The sequence below is a fragment of the Protopterus annectens genome, chromosome 9.part0 (genome assembly GCF_019279795.1).
Source record: "Protopterus annectens isolate FY-2018-M chromosome 9.part0, PAN1.0, whole genome shotgun sequence".
Classification (NCBI taxonomy): domain Eukaryota; kingdom Metazoa; phylum Chordata; order Ceratodontiformes; family Protopteridae; genus Protopterus; species Protopterus annectens.
This window is the reverse complement of record NC_056743.1, coordinates 488,310,159-488,334,553: the sequence shown is the minus strand read 5'-3', so window position 1 is coordinate 488,334,553 and position 24,395 is coordinate 488,310,159.

The following is a 24,395-nucleotide window of genomic DNA, read 5'->3' as shown; positions in this document are numbered from 1 at the left end:
TCCGTGCTAGAAGTGCATATCCTCCCTGTATATTAATTATCTTGCACCGAGTGCTCTTGTTTGCAGTTAATTTTTTGTCTGGGCTACCGTCCATGCTAGAAGTGCATATTCTCCCTGTATATTAATTAGCTTGCACTAAGTGCTCTTGTTTGCAGTTCATCTTTTGTCTGGGCTACCTTCCATGCTAGAAGTGCATATTCTCCCTGTATATTAATTAGCTTGCACTGAGTGCTCTTTTTTGCAGTTCATCTTTTGTCTGGGCTACCTTCCATGCTAGAAGTGCATATTCTGCCTGTATATTAATTAGCTTGCACTGAGTGCTCTTGTTTGCAGTTCATCTTTTGTCTGGGCTACCGTCCATGCTAGAAGTGCACATTCTCCCTGTATATTAATTAGCTTGCACTGAGTGCTCTTGTTTGCAGTTCATCTTTTGTCTGGGCTACCGTCCATGCTAGAAGTGCATATTCTCCCTGTATATTCATTAGCTTGCACTGAGTGCTCTTGTTTGCAGTTCATCTTTTGTCTTGGCTACCGTCCATGCTAGAAGTGCATATTCTGCCTGTATATTAATTAGCTTGCACTGAGTGCTCTTGTTTGCAGTTCATCTTTTGTCTGGGCTACCGTCCATGCTAGAAGTGCATATTCTCCCTGTATATTAATTAGCTTGCACTGAGTGCTCTTGTTTGCAGTTCATCTTTTGTCTGGGCTACCGTCCATGCTAGAAGTGCATATTCTCCCTGTATATTAATTAGCTTGCACTGAGTGCTCTTGTTTGCAGTTCATCTTTTGTCTGGTCTACCTTCCATGCTAGAAGTGCATATTCTCCCTGTATATTAATTAGCTTGCACTGAGTGCTCTTGTTTGCAGTTCATCTTTTGTCTGGGCTACCTTCCATGCTAGAAGTGCATATCCTCCCTGTATATTAATTAGCTTGCACTGAGTGCTCTTGTTTGCAGTTCATCTTTTGTCTGGGCTACCTTCCATGCTAGAAGTGCATATTCTCCCTGTATATTAATTAGCTTGCACTGAGTGCTTTTGTTTGCAGTTCATCTTTTGTCTGGGCTACCGTCCATGCTAGAAGTGCATATCCTCCCTGTATATTAATTAGCTTGCACTGAGTGCTCTTGTTTGCAGTTCATCTTTTGTCTGGGCTACCTTCCGTGCTAGAAGTGCATATCCTCCCTGTATATTAATTAGCTTGCACTGAGTGCTCTTGTTTGCAGTTCATCTTTTGTCTGGGCTACCTTCCGTGCTAGAAGTGCATATCCTCCCTGTATATTAATTAGCTTGCACTGAGTGCTCTTGTTTGCAGTTCATCTTTTGTCTGGGCTACCTTCCGTGCTAGAAGTGCATATCCTTCCTGTATATTAATTAGCTTGCACTGAGTGCTCTTGTTTGCAGTTCATCTTTTGTCTGGGCTACCTTCCGTGCTAGAAGTGCATATCCTCCCTGTATATTAATTAGCTTGCACTGAGTGCTGCTGTTTCCTTCCACATCCCAGAGACTTACTATAACTGAAATGGTGCTTCTCCAAATTGTCAAGAGTTCTGTGTGTTTTGCAATACGCTTGCATTCTGTCAGGGATTGATTTCATTACCTTCTACCCACTGAGTATATGGATGTGTGCTGGGTCCCTGGTAAAGTAGAACTGGATTACGTAGGTAATTTTAGAATGACTGAATGAACTATACTAATTTGATTTGTGTTCTGATTATATATACCGTTGTTTAAGCACAATGCAGCTGTTTCATTCAGTTACATATCTTATAGTGCTGGACATTGTGATAGAATGACACAAACTCAAAAGGGAATATATAAATACAGTAATTTGTTGTACATACAGGGTGATGATTGTGAATAATGTTTCAACAAAGGGATTCCTGAGCTGAGCAGGAAATCTACATTAGTACCATTGCTGGCCTTGTCTCAACTATAACTTAAGTCTCGCTGTTCTTTGCAATAAAACTGCCCACAAAATTTATTAGACCTCATGTAAATCAAACTGTAAACAGACCGAGCAAATGATGAGAGTTATTTATTTTAAAAGGAGCATGAAATTAAGCTCCAAATTAGGTACAAGTAGTCAGTGTACAAAGCTGCAGTTAGCTGGGCACTTTTTTATTTATTTTATCTGCTTTTATTTTATATCTGCTGTCATTATTCTAGTCATGGCAGCCATTTCTTTTCAGAAAGATTATGATTACGGTACTTACGTAATATCGCAACCAGAGTTTCGTGGTTGGGAATAGCGCCTACCTGCACACAAATGAGTGGCTGGAAGATTTCTAACTGCTAATCATAGTCCTTACTACTTTCCAAAAAGTTTACATGACTTTAAGGAACAGGAACAATTTTAGAAATCCTCTTCCTGTTTCGCGAGCATTACAGACGCACACATGAGTTGTTATGGCTGGTGTCGTACTGTGTGTTGGAATATTTTCACACTGGGCAACGAATCCTTCACAGAAGGAAACCACAGAGATGCTATGTTTGCTTTCGGTAAACTTGGTCCTTGTAATCAATGTTTTAATTAATCTTTTAAGAACCATTACATTGTTAATGATCTGACATTATGAGGGTGGATATTTTGCACTTCACTGTTTCTGAAGAGTCTTTTCAGAAAACCGATTCCTGTCCCGTTTTCCTTTTCTACACAAATGTTTCCAACTGTAAAGAAATAGTATGGACTTCTTACTGAATATAGTATTGTATACCAACGCAAATGCCAACAAAATTATATGGTTTTCAACCGACTTTCAGCCATCACAAATGCAGGCATTATGTTTTAAGGTTTCAGCAATTAACTTGAGTAATGACATGCTGCTAATTTGGTGTAACGCGTTAAGTGAAGTTACCCAACATATACTTGCTCCATTTCACTAGAAGTGTTTACATAGCCACAGAACTCCATCAGTAAAAATTGGGGAACTTATGTATTATCGTTTTGTTTCACATGCACCATCATACAAAAAGAAATGTGGGTTTTTCTCACCCCAGTTCCCTGTAATTTTAGTAATGATAGTCACTATTCCCTGCTCACTTTCTTCTACAAACTGTAAATAATGCAACTGACAGTACAATAGCAGGCATGATAACTCGAGCATGTGTCTATAACTGACACAAAAAAGGAAGATGATTTCTGAACTTGTTTCGGTTTGTAAAAGTTATGTACAGTTTTTGGCCACTTCTAAGGACTTACAATAACACTTTGAAGTGTTTAATGCACTCTCTTTTGTGGAGGTATGCACATTTCACAACCGCAAAAATATGGTTGGGATAATATGAAAGTACCACGATTACTTATGGTTATTGGATTTTATTTTTTGCATTCTCCTTTGAAGTGAAAATTCACTTCCTTTTTTCAAAACCTGCCACTGAATCTTTTGCTTCCAAACAGCCTGTAATTATTGGCAAAGAAAAAGCATTTTACCTTAACAATCTGACCTGAAAGCTTTAGTGTAGTATACGTCCCCCAATACCAACATTTTTATTTGTTTGATTTTATGTACACTATGCCAGATATCATCTGTAAGACTAGATCCCACATCATTATAAACCATCAGGTACTCAGACAAATAGATCTGAGGAATCGGTCAGTTTTTACTGTACCTGTCACAGGTTTTGTATGGATGTACCTGTATGATGGAAATCCAAGGTAAAGAAAACTGAAACTTGCCTAATAGGCTCCTAGGTTCATAAGCTCACAGTGGAGGGGCCACCAAAGATGTTAGCCCTGACACCCCTTAATATTGGTTACCCCAGGTAAGATTATTTCAGCATAATTCCAGGCATGAACTTTCAGTCTCTCATCCAATTGTCAGTTCTAGTTTTAAAAGTTTCCTTTGTTTGATAAATAGATGGAATTTTATTCCAAAGGAAGGGAATGTACTAGCTTGTGAATTTGTTATGCCAGCAGGTGGTGTTGAACTTGCAGTGGAGGCTGGGCTCTTTGGCAATAGTGTTAGTCAGGCCACAGGTCATCCCAAATGCATTCAGCTACAAGCATTCCTATGGATGACAAAGAATCATTATTTTAAATAATTCTGAAATAAGATACATTATGGAATGTTACCGTCAGACTGTAGAGACTGCAGAAAAATGAACAGTTCAGATTTGCCAGATCACTACAATGAGTACCTTGTGTCTTTTAGAATAAAGCTTTTTCTATGCATTCATTGTATCTTTGGGTGATTATAAATGGTACAGTTTAACTTGGCAAACTTACACTAAGCTGACATCTCTTTTAGTTGGTGCCTGCTTTGTTACTGGTGATAGGTTCAGCCCTCATCATCTTGTCAGTAACTCAATGGTGACTATTTATTTTTTTATATGATTCATCTATTATTACATCTCTTGGCACTAAGAATTAACTTCCAGTACACTCTATATCCACCAACCAGGAAAAGCCGAAAGACACAAACAAAAACACTCTATATCCACCTGATTGTTTTGCTTTGTCTGTTACTTTCCCTGACCTATGCACCCTTAATGGCCATTCTTAGGGGAGCAGGAAGAGGAACAATTTTTCCTGGCCCTGAAGTAATAGGTGGGATTACTGTTATGATTATTATTATTATTGTCACGTTTTCTTGTTAAATACCTAAAGTCTAACATTCCAATCCATAAATTTACATTAGTGCTCAGTGCAGGTCAGAGGCATGTTACTACATATCTGGAGTATATGCTGTGTTAACCACTGTCACTTGCCCCACTGCAAACAAACCAAGGGGGCTTAAAGTTATCTCTTCCTAGTCCTTCCCTGTAATGAAAAAGTGAACTTTAGTCTGCTTAATCTTATTCTTTCCTGGCTTGCTCCAACAGCTGTCTGATGATCAAATCTGGGTCACCAGGAACCATAAGAACAAAAACCTCAACACCCCTGGAGCTGTTTAAATGTTATGTATAATTATGGTGGGATGGTTCAAAGAATAGAGGTATACATTTCAAGTGAGTAATGTTTTGGCTTATTTATTTTTTTTACCTGACTCCAGTATAGTATGACAGAGCACAAACCATTTAAGTACATTTCTGTCTTCGTAGCCATTCCAGCTAGCTACAAACTCAGATTTCATTATCTTTGAAGACATTAAATGCTTTCAACTTGACATAAGGATATCATTGGGAATGAGTGAGACATGCTAATTAGCATTATGGGTGGATACCATGAATATTTGGATACCAGGAATTGTGCAGCCTTTCTGAATTAATTTCTGTCAGCCATAGCTTACACTTTGTGCCCATAAAATGGGATTCATTCAGTCAATATGGTAAGAATGTTCTCTTAAACTTTCAACTTTCTAAAGAAAATTGAAGCCAGAATGGACAGAATTTACCCTTGTTTTCTTTAGCAACTCCCGTGCACCTTTGTGCAGGAGGGGTTGCTGCTTCCTTAGCCACCTTATGAACAATTGGCGCTGAGCTCACATGCTTTAAATTAATGAAGTATGTGAAAGAATTAACAAATAAGAACTATTGGTTTGTTGCTTCCATATTGTAAACTATGGAGTTGTCCCTTTATATGCCATTTTCAAAAAGCACTCTTATTACACTATGTAAATGCTACAGAATAAAATTGCATCACAGACTCTTACAGGTGTTTTTATTATCTGCAGTATTCAAATATATCAATAGATTATCAGTAGTCATAAGCAAATTAGTGAATATAATGAGTAGAAGGAACCTTGCAGGGACAAATTAATAATTAGGTTCATAGGTTCATACTAGGCAATCTGCCCTAGGGCATTTATAAGCCTAGCCAGAATGTGTTTGGCTTTCGCCACCCATTTTAAATTTATTCTGCTATGCCCTTTTTCGAGGTTAGTATACTGTGCCTCTGTCTAACAGTGACACAGAAGTGATACCCGGGGTAAACGTACGATCTCCCATCCACTCATCAAGATTCCTCTTGAAGAGAGTCAATGAGGGACTCTGCCTAACCTGGACTGGGATTTTATTCCAGAGTGAAGGGAGCCTCTGGGTTATGAATCTGTCCCTCCAGCATGTCCTATTTATTTCAGTGCTGAGGTTCAAGTCTCTCAAGTGCGTAGCTCGATGGGATTTGGATTTTCTGAGGTGCAGCATGTCCATTAATTCCAGGTTGGACATGGCTTTATACGTCAGGCATAGATCGCCTCTGAACAGGCGGTATGCCACTGAGTAGAGCTGGAGTTTCTTTAACCGGACAGCATATGGCATCTGTTTGAGCCCTTTGATCCTCTTGGTGAGGTACTTTTGGGGTCTTTCCAGTTGCTGCAGGTGTCTGGTAAGGTACATCCCAAAAAGGGCATTGTACTCAATTATGGGCCTGATGAGGGAGGAGTAAAGAGGCACGATGACCTCCCCTGATGTAGATGTGAATCCCTTCATGATTAGGTGGGCTATATAAAATGTTCTTCTAACCACTTTGGCCACGTGGTTGTCAAATGAGAGATTGCTATCAACTTGGGTCCCCAGGTCCCTAATTACTTCTTCTGTACTTAATGGATTACCACCTATGTGGTAATTTGTGGGCACTTTGGTTTTGCCAAAGGGGATGACTATACACTTTTTGGCATTTAGCTTGAGGCCATGGCTCTGGCACCAGTTGTCTGTTTCTATGAGGCCTTTTTGGAGGATGCTTGTGTCGGATGGAGAGTCGATTATGGCGCCCAGTTTGCAGTCATCTGCGAACTTGGTCAGCCACAGTCCTTCCATGTTGGCCTGTACCTCCGAGAAATATATACCAAACAAGAGAAGTCCCAGGACTGAGCCTTGTGGGACACCACTTGTAACTGGTTTGGAGTCTGACATGGCTCCAGCAATTCTAACCATGTGGGTTCTGTCCTTGAGCCAGTTTGCAATCCATCTAGTGACATAGGGGTTTATATTTAAGCTGGTGAGCTTATCTATAATGCCCGAGTGGGGTATTGTATCGAAGGCTTTTGCGAGGTCCAGGTAGGCTGTGTGGACCACCTTCCCCTCATCAATGGCCTTGGTGACTGTTTCAAAGAAATCAACCAGGTTTAAGAGGCAGGATCTGCCCTTAACAAAGCCGAACTGGGTAGGATCCAGTGTCTGTAGGTCCCCAATATCTTTATTTATGAGGTCCATGATGATCCTTTCCATAGCTTTGCAGACCAAGCTAGTTAGGCTTATGGGGCGATAGTTTCCAGGATCCGTTGAGGCACCACCTTTATGGAGAGGGACCACTGTTGCTGTACGCCACTCTTTGGGCACATATCCTGTAGTAAGGCTGAGATTGAACAGTAGTTTTATGTTTGGGTTTAGCTCTTCTTGGAGTTCATGCAGGACACAGCCCGGGACACCGTCTGGTCCCATTGATGCTGTGTTTTTTGCTTTGGAGAGGGCGGCTCTTACCTGAGCATCTGAGATGTCAGGGGGGCAGCACTCTGCTGGGATAGATATTTACCCTTTTGGTGGGGAGGGGGGGGAGAAGTTTGTGCTGAAATTGTCAGCTAGGATGTTGGCAATGTCTGTGGGTTTGGTGTATTTTTTGTCATTTTGGACTAATTCTGAGCATATCTGGGAATTACCACCCAGGTTCCTAACTTAACTAAAGAAAGCCTTGTGATTATCCTTAGTGTCCTGTGCAATTTTTCTCTCGAAGCTGGCCTTAGACAATTTTATGAGCGCCCGTAGTTTTTTGCTAATACTGATCAGTGATGCCTTCCCTTTTTGGGATTTTACTCTATCATTTAGTAGCTTCCTCCTTCTGTTGTATAGTTTGTTTATGGCTGGGGTCCACCAGACAGGACGTCTGCCTTTGGAGGATTGGGTCTTGGTTTTATTTGGGATCGCATGATCCATGCATTCCTGAAGGTGTTCATAGAATGCGTTTATAAAGGATTCTGCAGTCTGGGCCATATTTTCCACAGACCCGGGGGCTTTGAAGGATTCCACCTCGGTTTTGAGGAGTGTGAAATTTGCTTTAGAGAAGTTTTTCACTGTGGTTTTCTGGGCAGGCGGTGGGGTTGGGATGTGAATATCCAGTGAGATTAGTTTTGGTCTGATCTTACCAGTGAGGGATGCACTTCTGGTCTGGAGCATAGAGTCCCCATGTTGATGATGATCAGGTCCAGTATGTTTTCCCCTCTTGTGGGAGTGGTAACAAGTTGCTCCATAGCATTTGAGTTTATAAAGTCTAGGAATCTTTGGGCTATGGTGTTGGAGCTAGAGTAATGCTCCCAGTCTATGTTTGGGTAGTTGAAGTCGCCCAATATAATGGTGTTTGGAGAGACCTTCATATTTTCCAGTGTTCTCAGGAAGGCCGAGTGGGGTTCCTGGGTTTGGGAGGGTGGTCTGTAGCAGGTTATAAACTGGAAGGCAGTTTTACCCACTTTTAGTTGCACATGGATAGTCTCTGATGCTTCGTGCTTTGCCACCAACCTGGAGGTGTGGGTATCTTTGATGAATATCGACACTCCCCCTCCTTTTGTGGTTTGGTCCAAGTTTGGGGGCCGAAAAGCATGGTATGCGGTATAACCTGGTAGTGCTGGGGTGCTCTCTGGAGCCCTGAACCAGGTTTCTGTTACTGCACAGATATCGATGTTCTCCATGCTAGGGAGAGTTTTGAGTGAGTGCATCTTGAGGTTTAGACTTCTGGCGTTGAGTAGCATTACTCTTAGTTTCTTATCTCTTGTGATACCTATGGAGGTGGGTTTGTCTTTTGAGCCTTGCCTAAAAAAGGCACTATGGGGGTAGCAAGAGCCTTTGCCAATATCCGAAAGCCCAGGGGTGACGGGTGCAAGCTGTCCCTAGTGAAGCATCGTGGATTGTCGAGCATATCATCCCAAGCTGACAGGCATTGGATCCCCTTTGAATGACACCAGTACTTAAGCCAATTGTTGAAATTGATCATCTTATCTTCATTTTGTGGCATTATTCTTGGTGAGGGTAAGATGCTACTCAAGGTCAGGGTCATACCGGCCTGGGCTACATGCTCAGAGAGCTCCTCTATGTCTCTTTTCATGTAGTCCAGGGAAGTACGTCTCAGGTCATTCACACCAGCATGGACAATGACTGAGTCATATTTCTACTTGCCTTGGAGTGACCTGAGTGCTTGTGTTATGTGGTGGATCCTAGCACCCGACAGGCTGCTCACCGTGACCCTCTCCTTGTTCAGCCTGGTGAGCGGGACATCAGTGTGCCTGACGATAGAGTCACCTATTACAAGTGTATCAGGTGTGTTGTTTAGTCTTAAGGGCTGTGACTGTTCGGCACACTGGCTTTGTGAGATATGTGTTGCACGTGTTTTGTTTTGGGGTAGCAGTTGCTTGGGTGTCTGCTTTGGAGGTCTCTGCTGCTTAGGCAGATCTTTATTTAGAGCCTCGAGTATGTTTTGTGTGATTGTGTGTTTGGTTTGCTGTCGTGGTAGGTCTATGTGAGACTGGAATTGTAGTGAGTGTGGTTTCCTTCTCCTCCTGACTGGTTATGCCAGTACTGAGTTGAGAGAGCTTAGCCTCCAGTTTGGCTATATGGTTGCATCTCTCACATGTGTTGGAATTTGTTGGGAGGAGGAGAGGGTTGTTTGTGTACATGAGGCAGTTGTAACATTGCCTCAAGATTCCCAGATTCACCAGCTGGACCAGAGAGGAGATTGACAACTGACCTTTGGACATGCTAGAATAATATTGGGAATTCCTTTATAATTGAAAACAAGGGCCAGTGGGGAGTGAGGGTGTAGTGCTTTTAATTTTTAGTGCCGACTTATATAATTGCTTTAGTGAGCAAGTGCCAGGTAACTGAAGTGCAATGTGTTACAGGTAACTTAAATGCAAAAACGACAAACAGTAACTTTCTTTCAAGTGAAACAAGGAAATAAGTACAGTAAGCAGTGCAGATATCACTAGTGATCCACAGAAGCGATGAGAAGCCGTATATTAGGTTGAATTAGCATTCCAGGGAAATAAGAAGCAAACAAACATATAAACAAAGCTAGATTCAGCAGGCCTGGATCTAGTCTATGCTACAGCAAACAAGGTGTACCAATTTCAGTAAGATGCAGTTCAAATATTCAGGCACTATAAACCTTTAACCAGAAATTCCCAGCTCAGAAGGGCAGAGTCCAGCCTCTTCTCCCACAAGAGTGCAGACCACGAACCTTCTTAATGTAAATTAACTGGCCTGAAGCCCAAGTGCTTAAACCAGAACTAATACACTTTAAGAATAACAGACACTGGGCTCTCAATCAGCTGTTCCCAACTTAGAAGGATGAAAGCTACCTGTCCTGCCACCACAGTGCATGCCACAAACCTTCCTAATGTAAAACAACTGGTCTGAAGCCCAAGTGCTTAATCCAAAAGACTTAGAATGATAGCTACACTTTAATCAATTTACTACCAAGCAGTAATAAATACAATTGAATACTTTAGAGAATGCCTGGATTAGTGCTCAAGTTACACAAACAAAGCTAGATCCAGCAGGCCCGAATCCAGTCTATGCCACAGCAAACAAGGCGCACCAACTTCAGTAAGAAGCAGTTCAGATATGCATGCACTATAAGCCTTTAACCAGAAATTCCCAGCTCAGAAGGGCAGAGTCCAGCCTCTTCTCCCACAAGAGTGCAGACCACGAACCCTCTTAATGTAAAATAACTGGCCTGAAAGCCCAAGTGCTTAAACCAGAATTAATACACTTTTAGAATAACAGACACTGAGCCCTCAATCAGCAGTTCCCAACCTAGAAGAATGTAAGCTACCTGTTCTGCCACTACAGTACAGACCACAAACCCTCTCAGTGCAAAACAACTGGTCCGAAGCCCAAGTGTTTAAACCAAAAAGCTTAGAATGAGTTACACCAAGCAGTAATAAATACAATTGAGTACTTTTAAGATGATGCAAAAGTAAAATAAAGTAGGTAGAAACACAAGTACAGTAAAAGCAGATGAATTTTTTTTTTTCTGAACAAGTGCTGAGATCAAAGAAAACAGATATGAGTGCTGAAACTAGAAAACTGGCTAGTTATAAGAAAAAAAAAAACTAAGCTAGAAGGCTTCCCTCCAACACAGAAGGGCTTGGGGGCTCAGAAGCCTACAAATAGTCTATACCACTTAACAGGAAACGCAGGAAACAAGCTTACATTTTTTTTTCTGTTTCCCAGATGCATAGAAGGATTCCACAAATAAGACTAGGAATCTTACCTCAGAGAACCAGTCCATCTTGTACTTAAGTGCATACCCAAATTTTCACACTGTATAACAATAAGGGAAAAAGGTAGACAGCATGAAAACCAATGAGGCACATTCAGATGGCAGCATAGGGTTGTTGATGTCATAGAATAAGCATTAGTACCTGGACACCAAAAAATAAATGAGCCAAATGAATAAATGCCACAATGCATTGTCTAAGAGTTTCATAGGTTCTTACTAACCTTATGGCCAAGAGAGAGCATTAAAAAGCTCAACCACATCACTTAATATTGATGGAATACGAACAGCTTTCCTTGATAAGTAGTTTTCCAGTTATCTCAGGCAGAAATTTGTGAAAATCCATCCAGTTGTTTAGGCTGGTTTTAAAGGTTTCTAGGGACATACACTGTTTGACATGTAAGGACAGCCAATTCCAGAAATGGAGTTCTACACTGCCTCAGTGAAAGGGAGGTATTACACTAAGACTACAGCTCAGGCAACGTGAGATCAGTTAGTGACCTAGGTGATTAATGGAGTGGCAAGGAGGTAAGTATGCCTATCCTAAGAGTGAGGAGACTGTGGTGATGTGGGTGGATTTCTTGTTAAGCTCTGGTGCAGACTAGGGCTTAGTGTGATGCTCAGCTTGGCATGCAGGGATGCAAAGGAAGTGAGGATGTCCTATGTCCCAGGGCAGATGTCCTCAACAGGCATGCCCCAATGTCCTCCATTCTCACAGATATGATATCAGTAAGCAAGAAGTAGGGTCTATAGTGCTTAAGAAAAACAATGATGTAGGGCAGTCACATGACTTTGTGAGCAGCTAGGTTCTTTAATCTGCTGACACCCAAGGTAGACCTAGTCCCAGGTGATAGTTCTAGGGACTAAAAAAAGAGCTTGGGAACAACACTGAGTAGCTGATGGTCAACTTAAAGCATGAGATGGACAAAAATAAATTACTGGGGGATATGCTGGTTTATCTCCATGTTCACCATCTGATGGTGCTGCTCTGGTAGTATAGGTTTAAGTCTCTAGAGCGAATGTTTGCTTTAGCACTAGTTCTGTTAGGTGGAGAATTTCGAAGAGTGTTGGTCATTCATAGCATGGAATCTAAGGAGAGTTGATCCCTTATGAGCCTATATAGGTTCATAAGTAGGTACTAGGCTATCGGCCCAGGGGCCTAAGTAAGCCTAGGCAACAAAGTTCTCTGGCTTACACCAACCCAAGAAAGTTAATTTCCTGTTTCCCGTGCCCCTATTGAGCAGAGCCATAGAAGTGATCCCCGGGATGTATTTCCTATTTCCCATCCACTCATCAAGATTTGTCTTGAAGAGTGTTAATGAGGAACTTTGCTTGACATAGATGGTAGCTTGTTCCAGAGTACGGGAAGTCTCTGGGACAGGAATATATCCCTCCAGCAAGTCCTGTTTATTGTGGTGACAAGGTTTAGGTCCCTTGAGCATGTGGCTTGGAGGGATTGGGATTTCTTTAGGTGTAGCATGTCCAACAGCTCTGGGTTTGACAGCTTTATATGTTAGGGAGAGATCACCTCAGAGTAGGCGATATGCTGCAGAGTAAAGCTGAAGTTCTTTGAGATGGTCAGTGTAGGGCATTTGTTTGAGACCAGTAATCCTCTTTGTGAGGTACTTCTGTGGACTTTCCAGCTACTGCAGATGTCTTGTGAGGTACATTCCAAAAGTGGCGTTGTACTCTATAATGGGTCTAATGAGTGTTGAGTAGAAGGGCACAATGACCCTCTTTTTTTCCTGGATGAGAAGCCTTTTGTGACGAGGTGTGCCACATAGAAGGATTTCCTGACTACTGTGGCAATGTAATTATCAAAGGAGAGACTACTGTCCACCTGGGTCCCAAGGTCTCTTATCACACATTCAGCATTAAGAAGACTGCCAACTATGTGATAGTTCATGGGTACAGAGTTTTTACCAAAGGGGATGATGATGCACTTTTTGGCATTGAGCTTGAGGCCATGGCTCTGACACCAGGCATCTGTCTCAGTGAGGCCCTTCTGTAGGATGTCCACATCATTTGGGGACTCGACTATAACTCCTAATTTGCAGTCATCTGTGAACTTCATTAACCAGAGGCCTTCTGTGTTAGCCTGTACTTCAGAGAATTAGATACCAAACAGGAGAGGTCCCTGGACTGAACCCTGTGGTACTCCACTTGTCACTCAGATTTGGAGTCTGCAACTTTTACACTGTGGGTTCTGTCAGTGAGCCAGTTGGCAACCCATCTTGTGACATAGGCATTTTCACCAAGTTTGGTGAGTTTATCTATAATTGCAGAATGGAGGATGGCGTTGAAAGCCTTGGCGAGGTCAAGATAGGCTGTGTGAACCACCTTACCCTCATCTATGGCTTTGGTGACTGCATCAAAGAAGTCAACCAGGTTCAGGATGCATGATCTGCCTTTTACAAACCCAAAATAGGTGGGGTCCAGTGTTTGGAGGTTACCAATGTCTTTGTTTATGAATTCCATGATGGTACGTTCCATGGCCTTGCAGACCAGGCTCATCAGGCTAATAGGGCTATAGTTCCCAGGATCAGTGGTGGCTCCCTCTTTGTGGAGTGGGATAACTGTTGCTGTGCACTGTTCAGTGGACACAAAGCCTGATGTGAGGCTATGACTGAACATGGTGCTTAGGTGGGGAGTCAGTTCATTCTGAAGTTCGTGTAAAAAACAGCCTGGGATGTTGTCCAGTCCCATGGATGCTGTGTTTTTGGCTTTAGAGAGTGCTGCTTTTACCTGCGTAGTTGTGATTACAGGGACTCTGCATTCTTGCTATATAGATATGGGCCTGTTAGGGGATGAGAGGGGGGTAAAGTTAGCACTGAACCTATCTGCCAGGGTGTTGGCAATATCAGTTGGTTCTGTAATTTCTGTGCCATTGTGCTGTAACTCATTGCAGATCTGGGTGTTGCCATTGAAATTCTTCATATAGCTATAGAATGCTTTGTGGTTGTCCTTAGAATCAGTGGTGATCTTGTTTTCATAGCTAGCTTTGGAGGATCTTATAAGGGATCTCATCTTCTTACTGAGGCTGACCAGGGAGCTCCTCCACTCATGGGATTTTACTCTCTTTTGCAACAGTTTCTTCCTTCTGTGGTAGAGTTTGTTTATGGCAGGGGACCACCAGATTGGCTTCCTTTTTTTGGAAGGTAGCATCTTGGTTCTGTTTGGGATAGCATGATCCATGCACTCGTGTAAGTGCTTATAGAGTGTATTTGTGTAGGATTCAGCAGTCGTAACTGTATTGTCCATCTGCATGGGTGTCATGAAGTTCCCCACTTCTGTCTTAAGAAGCATGAAGTTGGCTTTGGAGAAAAGTTTTACTGTGGTTTCCTTAATGGTGGGTGGGGGTGGGATGTGGATATCTAGGGTGATTAGCTTATGGTCGGATCTGACCAATGAAGAGATGACTTCAGGTGTGGAACACCGGTCACTCTTGTTGGTAATGACTAGGTCTAGAATATTGTTGCCCCTGGTGGGGGTGTGAATAAGTTGATCCAGGGCATTGGAATTTATGAATTCCAGAAAGCATTGAGTAAAGGAGTTGGTACATGAATAGTTTTCCCAGTTAATGGTGGAGTAGTTGAAATCGCCCAATATTAGGGTGTTTGATTGAACCCTAATATTTTTCAGTATATTAAGAAAAGATGAGTGGGAATCCTGGGGCATGGTGGGGGATCTGTAGCAAGCTACAATTTGGATTGCAGTTTTGCCCAGAGTTAGTTGCACTTGGATAACCTCGGATGCATTATGCTGAGAAACTAGCCTGGAGGTGTGGATATCCTTAATGAATATGGACACACCTCCCCCTTTGGTGTTCTGGTCCAGGTTAGATGGCCGAAAAGTGTGGTATGAGTTATAGCCTGGTAATGCAGGGGGTGCTGTCTGGTGCCTTGAACCAAGTCTCAGTCACTGCACAGATATCGATGTTCTCCATTTTAAGGAGTGCCTCGAGTGAGTGCATTTTGAGATTTAGACTATTGGCATTGAATAGCATTACCCTCAGTTTTTGCTTGCCTGTTCCTGTTACGGTGGTGAATTTGTAATTTGAACCTTGCCTAAAAAGGCACTATAGGGGCGGCAAGAGCCTTTGCCATTATCTGGGTTACATCTTGATATAACATAAAGTACATTATTCAAATGATAGTGATTTACATTGATAAGTAAGCACAGCAATTTGACAAACAATATATGCATAGAAGCTCTAGCAAATCAAATATGTGTACAGTTACATAAGTGATATAGAAAAGAGAGACTGGAGCCAAGGAGGATGTGTAGAAGTGGTGGAGATATGGGCAGTAGTAGCTAGATTAGAAAAGTCAGTAGAAACCAGTAAGATGAAAGGGGATTATATTATATGTCATGGATTAGAGAAGTAATGGTGTTACTAAATTACAGTTTAGGGTAAGCAAGCAAATCAAGTGGATCTGGTATGTGGGAAATAAAGGTACCATGCAGCTGGAGATTATCGGTATATGTGGCATGTCCATTAGATAGACATTTGCATGCAAACTGTTTTAGTAAGTATTATTTATTACTATCCAAGGGTGCTAAGACCTGAAATCTTTTTAGTGAGGAAATATTGAGGTTTCCTGAATTAGTTTAGGTGCTGAGTTAGGTGCATGCTGAAGGGGCATTATATTCAGTAATGGACCTCATAACAGGGGAATAAAGTAGAGCTTTAACTAATAGAGAACTTGGGGAGATAGCATGAAGTTGTAAAAGCAGTAAGGATTTTCTGGCCAAAATAAAAATGTGGAGGGCATACTAGAGTTTATCAACATGGGTACCCAAGTCCATCATGGATTTTGTCAGCTTTAAGTAGTATGTTACTTACACAGTTTGTGGTAGTCATGATATATTTATCAGTGAAAACATTTGAAAGAATTGTGCAGTTTCCTTGTACAGCTGTCAAAAAAGCAGAGAAGAATCACTCATCTGGTGTAGAGACAAGGGTACCGATTCACTTCAGGTTCAAATACTGCTTAAGGTGAAAGAGAGAGTGACCAGGGGGATGTAATAGTGACTTCAGTCCTCCTTCCTTAGGTGGAGTGCTGAGGATACAGGTCTCTATGGATCCAACTTTAAGTATTAGCTGATGGTTAGTCTCCTACAGCAGGGCTCTTTGTAAATGCTGTCATGAGATGTTATCTTAAGCATGTGTGGTCTGCCTAAGAACCTGCTGACACACACAACTCTAGCAAATAAAACGAAAAGCTAAACCAAGTGAATATGATAGTCTCATTGGGAGTTTTCACCTCTTGCCTTAAATTCCACTGGCCACTACACATGGGGTGACATTGAAAGGCAAATCCCAACTTGAAAGAGGGTATCTTACCTTGACACAAGATTATGAGAATCCTAGGTCAGTGAAAGAATAAATAGTCCAATCTATCTTGCATTGTATTCTAGTAGTTGAGGTCACAATGGTTTCAAACCAAAAATAAATATAATAATGGAAAAAGAAGGCTGCCAAATTTGAGACAGAATAAACAATATTACAATAATCCAAACTAGTGATGATTTGCTCCACTTTAACATCATTGTATAATAAACTATTTATAGCAAAGGTCAGCACAATTGGACTTCTGTGGACCATCTATGTTTCACATAATAAACCACATTCCTGTCATGTTACTGCTTGGCACATCTTGAGTTATACCTAGAGTATTACCTTACACTGTAGGATGATTTCCCCCATCAAATGTCAGAATATGTTGAAGTGCATTTTCAGTTTGTCAAGACCATGATGGACATTTTTCAATTGCTGTATGCAGGAATTTTCAGAAATAATCTTACTTTCTCAAATGACTAAATAAAATGTGAAAATTGAACGGTCTGTCTGCAATTATTCTCACTTTACCAAATGTGACAATTTTACTTGTACTAAAGAACCACTGCAATACAAAATCCAAATCTTAAAAACCACCACGGGTGACAGGACTTGGTTCGAAGGATCCAAAATTTGTCCAACTGAAGAAAATCACGAGCAAAATAGCTGAGAGATATTCAAAAACTTTTATTCTTTAAGAAATATAAAAAGGTAAAAAATCAGTCAAGCGCTTTCGCCTGGTTCCTACCAGGCTTTTTCAAGATGTAGAATCATTACCAAACTGGATTGTTATATACTACTTGAAGTTAACAACTAATTAGTTCAACTTCAATTACAGTTGTTCTAATTACAGATTTAAAGCACCAGTGACATCCGTAATATCAAATCTAGCAGCAAGCTAGTGAAATTCATTGCACAAATAAATGTTGATAAAAATGCTTTCAAAATTTGCAATATTGCATCTATACAAGCTCTTATAGGTATTAAACATGCAGATAAATAAATAAATAAATAGATAAATAGATACAGTCGCTTGTCATATTAAAAACATGTAGCAAATAATAATTCATGAGTTTCATTCATATACATCTTCTGCAGCACCAATCTATATTGTTGTTTGCTAGACTATAAGGCCCAATTTAATTATAAAAATTAAGTGTACCATTAATTACCAAAACAATAAAATACAGTAGGGACTTCCCAGTCTAGAAAAAAAATAAAAATGAAAATAAAACCTAAAAAGTAATGTGTGACCAACTCATAATTTTTCTCTATTTAATATTAGAATGCTGGCTATACTATTACCTTCGTTCAAACCTGGAATTTTCGTGGCATTTAGCTTAAGTTGCCACATCAATTCCTTGTATTCCAACCGGGTCTCCCAGTCACCCCTCTGGGGTCCTGAGTGACTTGATCCAAAACCTGAAATTTTAAATTCATTTTACTACAGACCAAAGAATGCTTGGAAAAGGCATTGGTATCCTTTTCCTTTGAAATCTCATATAGATGCTCATATATCCTTTTTCTTAGTGGTCTCTCGGTCTTGCCTATATAAAAACTACCGCATTCAGTGCAGGTACCGAGATAAACCACCCCTTTGGATGCACAATTAAAGTAGCCCTGGGTACTAACTCTAACTATTTCTGGATGGAATAAAGAGATTACTTTGGTCGTGAATGTAGGCGCATTGCTTACATGCACCACATTTAAAAGTACCTACTTTGTTGCAAAGATACAAATCCTTTTTGTACCTTTAGCCACCTTCCAACAAACCCTTTAAGTTGGTATCTCTCCTTGTAAAACCAGGCTACTCAGGAATGATTTTGTTAATGTTATCCTGCAATGTCAAAAGTGGCCAATATGTAAGAATGAATGCTTCTATATGCTGGGAGTCTCTAGTGTAGGTATAAATAAAATTACTGCTTTGTAAACATTGGTCAGTGGCAATAGTTGGTATCAAACCCCTACCTTTACCAAGTAGTGGTGGGTATTTTGATTCCCTCTCTTGTAAAACTTCTTTGATCAAATTTTCCACCAGATGAATTTGGTAGCCCCTCTCTAAAAAGAGTTTCTTCAGAAAATCAACCTCATTTAAAAAAAGTGCTAAGGTACTTGTCATTCTGGATGCTCGAATGAGTTGTCCTTTTACAATACCCTTTTTTCTGATAAAACGGATGACCGCTATCAAAGTGTAAAAAGGTGTTAGAAAAGGTTCTCTTCCTGTAAATTTGGGACTGAAAAAGATTGTTAACCTGGTCCTTACTTAAAAGAACATCCAAGTAATGTAGTGATTTGTCATTGACTTCATGTGTGAAAGCTAAAAACCGGTAGTGGAATTAATGTAAGTGACAAAGTCCAGAAAACTATCCATGTCACCATTCCAAAGTATACAGATGTCATCTAGGTATCGCTTGTAATATACAATTCCTACCCAGCTAGATGAAAATATAAACTTGTTCTCCCATAGGTGTAGTACTATATTAGCGTATGTAGAGGCACAGGCTGTGCCCATCGCTACCCCTTTCTTTTGCCTGAAAATCTCTCCGTTAAAATATATAAAATTGTTGTGAAGCACCACCTCCATAAATTCCACCAATAGATTAACCATACCATTACTAAATTCAGATTCTGTTGCTAGGACCTCATTAAACCATTCCAATCCCGTCACATGGGGAATACTCGGAAACAGCTCTATGATGTCAATGGTTGCCATCAACAAATTGGAGTGGTATAGGTTTTAATGAATGTCACTGAGGAATTCCCAAGAGTCCTTACAAATTAACCTCAAAGTTGAAACAAAATTCTTCAGGGTCTGGTCTATAAACTTACCCAAAGGTTCTGTAATTCCCCCTGCACCTGCTACTATCGGTCTAAATTTCAGTGGGTTCAATCCTTTATGTACCTTGGGGATCCCGAAAATAACCGGGATCCTAGGTTTAGCAACGTACAAATAATTATATAGTTTCTCGTTAATAAAACCCTGCATTAAATGGTCACTCAACATATAGTTAATCTTAGAGTACGCTATGTTGAGCTCATTTCTCAAAACTAATTCATAAGTCACTTCATCCTGCAGCATATTGTAAATGTGTGTTTCATAAGCCCAGTGATGCATTAAGACCACCCCCCCCCACCCTTGTCGGGTTTCATCACACGTATACCTTCCTGTTTAAATGAGTTCGTTGCTGTAAGTAAAAAATCAAAATTGTTAGGTGGTAAGTTTGAACCTAGAAGATGCTTCTTTCTTAGGTCCGTTTCCACCAGTTCTTCAAAAATTTTTAGACTGGGATGGGTAGGTGGATTAAAGGTACTGCTCCTAATGTTAACGTGATTAACAGCAGTTTGCCCTTTAAAAAACAAAGCTAAGTTTAATTTTCTAATAAAAAGTTTCAAATCCACCAGTGTTCTAGGTAGATCCATGGATCATAGGTGCACAAACTGAAAGCCTCTGATAAACAATTCAAAAAATTCTGGTGAGATTAAAATATCTGTAAAATTATATATTGCAAGACTATCTTTCTTAAAAACCTGGTATTTGTCTGTAGACTCATCTTCACTATTGCTATCTATCAGACAAATTCCATTGTTCTCCATTACTTGCGTGCCCTGTTCCAACTCTTTTGGTAAAAAGTTGTGTTCCTCCCCCCTGGTCTTCCCTGGGGATACTAAAAAACCTGATGTTGGTTGTTGCTACTTTTCTGCGCCAACCACTCACTCCTCCTAGGTGGCTCGACTAGTGGGGTATTGGGATTGTCTGAATTACCAGCAAAACCAGTCCCTACCTCATCATTAGTAATATGATGTTTAAATTTCCCTGGTAAGGGATATGCCTTTCCATCCCTGTATTCAAACAAGTCTCGCTCTAGTTTCCTAATTTTGCGGTCAATAATTGTTACACAATGCTGATCTATTTCGCTGAAAACATTGTCATAACTTCTTTTAATACTCAGAAAATTCTTATTTTGAACAATGTTATCATTCAGGATAGTCAGTTCGTTTAACAGGGTGTTAGCTTTAATTTCATAGTCTTGTGTCATAAGATTTAACATTTCCAGACCCGTTTTATCAAATAATTCCACTAGTTTTGTGTATAGAGTATATCCATAAACTGCATTGTTGGGGAACTTATAACAACGCAGACCCTTAGGGATGCGCTTTACTCGTATGCATTCCCTCAAGTAATCTATCTCTAATTGCGTGTTTTTATAGGCATATGACTTGTCATTTAGTTTTTCAAAGTCAAGTTCCATGCAATTAGAATGCCCCTGAGTGTAGAAATCAGTGCCATGTTTAAACGTAAACTGCTTCTCAGTCCAAGCGTGAAAATTAAAATCCTTACGCTGGGATCCATGCACATTGTTCCGACTTGATTGTCTAGCTTCCTGCTCCTCCTGGGTATCAGCCCCCACCAGTAAAATACCATCGGAAGAATTCCTTCTTGATACGCCATTCGGGTCTCTAGAGTGAGGGTTGGCATTTCTTTTATCCAAACCTTGCTGCTGATTACCAGGTAATGAAACATTACAACTGCTACTGCGTGTACTTAGAAGCTTGTTCATTTGCATTAAAAGCACTAGTACCTGGTTGAATTCACTGCGTGACACCGGTGCGTCATCTAATTCGTTACGTAGTAGTACCGGAGTGTCCAGAAAATTAATTTGATCCAAGCCTTCCGCCATGGTAACACACAGCAAGACCAAAAAACCACTGCAATACAAAATCCATAGCTTAAAAACCACCACGGGTGACAGGACTTGGTTCAAAGGATCCAAAATTTGTCCAACTGAAGAAAATCACGAGCAAAATAGCTGAGAGATATTCAACAACTTTTATTCTTTAAGAAATATAAAAAGGTAAAAAATCAGTCAAGCGCTTTCGCCTGGTTCCTACCAGGCTTTTTCAAGATGTAGAATCATTACCAAACTGGATTGTTATATACTACTTGAAGTTAACAACTAATTAGTTCAACTTCAATTACAGTTGTTCTAATTACAGATTTAAAGCACCAGTGACATCCGTAATATCAAATCTAGCAGCAAGCTAGTGAAATTCATTGCACAAATAAATGTTGATAAAAATGCTTTAAAAATTTGCAATATTGCATCTATACAAGCTCTTATAGGTATTAAACATGCAGATAAATAAATAAATAAATAGATAAATAGATACAGTCGCTTGTCATATTAAAAACATGTAGCAAATAATAATTCATGAGTTTCATTCATATACATCTTCTGCAGCACCAATCTATATTGTTGTTTGCTAGACTATAAGGCCCAATTTAATTATAAAAATTAAGTGTACCATTAATTACCAAAACAATAAAATACAGTAGGGACTTCCCAGTCTAGAAAAAAAATAAAAATGAAAATAAAACCTAAAAAGTAATGTGTGACCAACTCATAATTTTTCTCTATTTAATTTTAGAACGCTGGCTATACTAATACCTTAGTTCAAACCTGGAATTTTCGTGGCATTTAGCTTAAGTTGCCACATCAATTCCTTGTTTTCCAACCGGGTCTCCCAGTCACCCCCTCTGGGGTCCTGAGTGACTTGATCCAAAACCAGAAAATTTAAATTCATTTTACTACAGACCAAAGAATGCTTGTAAAAGGCATTGGTATCCTTTTCCTTTGAAATCTCATATAGATGCTCATATATCCTTTTTCTTAGTTGTCTCTCGGTCTTGCCTATATAAAAACTACCGCATTCAGTGCAGGTACCGAGATAAAACACCCCTTTGGATGCACAATTAAAGTAGCCCTGGGTACTAACTCTAAAATTTCTGGATGGAATAAAGAGATTACTTTGGTCGTGAATGTAGGCGCATTGCTTACATGCACCACATTTAAAAGTACCTACTTTGTTGCAAAGATACAAATCCTTTTTGTACCTTTAGCCACCTTCCAACAAACCCTTTAAGTTGGTATCTCTCCTTCTTGTAAAACCAGGCTACTCAGGAATGATTTTGTTAATGTTATCCTGCAATGTCAAAAGTGGCCAATATGTAAGAATGAATGCTTCTATATGCTGGGAGTCTCTAGTGTAGGTATAAATAAAATTACTGCTTTGTAAACATTGGTCAGTGGCAATAGTTGGTATCAAACTCCTACCTTTACCAAGTAGTGGTGGGTATTTTGATTCCCTCTCTTGTAAAGCAACTTTGATCAAATTTTCCACCAGATGAATTTGGTAGCCCCTCTCTAAAAAGAGTTTCTTCAGAAAATCAACCTCATTTAAAAAAAGTGCTAAGGTACTTGTCATTCTGGATGCTCGAATGAGTTGTCCTTTTACAATACCTTTTTTCTGATAAAACGGATGACCGCTATCAAAGTGTAAAAATGTGTTAGAAAAGGTTCTCTTCCTGTAAATTTGGGACTGAAAAAGATTGTTAACCTGGTCCTTACTTAAAAGAACATCCAAGTAATGTAGTGATTTGTCATTGACTTCATGTGTGAAAGCTAAAAAATCGGTAGTAGAATTAATGTAAGTGACAAAGTCCAGAAAACTATCCATGTCACCATTCCAAAGTATACAGATGTCATCTAGGTATCGCTTGTAATATACAATTCGCCCTACCCAGCTAGATGAAAATATAAACTTGTTCTCCCGTAGGTGTAGTACTATATTAGCGTATGTAGAGGCACAGGCTGTGCCCATCGCTACCCCTTTCTTTTGCCTGAAAATCTCTTCGTTAAAATATATAAAATTGTTGTGAAGCACCACCTCCATAAATTCCACCAATAGATTCACCATACCATTACTAAATACAGATTCTGTTGCTAGGACCTCATTAAACCATTCCAATCCCGTCACATGGGGAAGTTCATAGGTTCATAGGTTTATACTAGGCTAACTGCCCTAGGGCATTTATAAGCCTAGCCCAAAGTTATGTGGCTTACGCCGCCCTTTATGTTAGAAATACTGTGCCCATTAGTTTGTTGTGCCTCTGTCCAGTAGTGACACAGAGATGATTCCCGGGGTAAACCTATGATCTCCCATCAACCGGTCAAGATTTCTCTTGAACAGAGCCAGCGAGGTGCTCTGCCTCACATGGACCGGGATTTTATTCCACAGCATGGGGAGTCTCTGGGTGATAAATCTATCCCTCCAGCACGTCCTATTTATATCCGTGCTAAGGTTTAAGTCTCTTGCTCTAGTGGTTTTGGTGGATTTGGATTTTTTGAGGTGGAGCATGTCCATTAATTCCGGGTTGGTCATGGCCTTGTATGTCAGGAACAGGTCACCTCTGAGCAGACGGTATGCAACTGAATAGAGTTGGAGTTTGTTCAGTCTGGCAGCATATGACAGGTTTTGGAGTCCCTTTATCCTTTTGGTGAGGAACTTTTGGGGTCTCTCCAATTGCTGCAGCTGTCGGGTGAGATACATCCCGAATGGGGCATTGTGCTCGATCATTGGTCTGATAAGTGAAGAGTACAGGGGAACAATGACCTCACTTGATCTGGATGTGAATCCCTTCATGATCAGGTGGGCAATGTAGAAGGTCTTTTGAACCACTTTAGCAATGTGAGCGTCAAACGAGAGGCCACTGTCAACCTGGGTCCCCAGGTCCCTGATAACCTCTTCTGTGCTTCGTGGGTTGCCACCTATATGGTAGCTTGGGGTTACCTTGTTTTTCCCGAAGGGTATGACTATACACTTTTTTTGCGTTTAACTTCAGGCCATGGCTCTGGCACCAGCTATCAGTTTCCGTGAGACCCCTCTGAAGGATGTCTGTGTCCGATGTACTATCCACTATGGCACCCAGTTTGCAGTCATCTGCAAACTTTGTCAGCCATAGTCCTCCTATGTTTGCCTGTACTTCTGAGAAGTAGATGCCGAACAATAGGGGGCCAAGGACTGAGCCCTGTGGGACTCCACTTGTAACCGGCTTGGAGTCTGACATGGCTC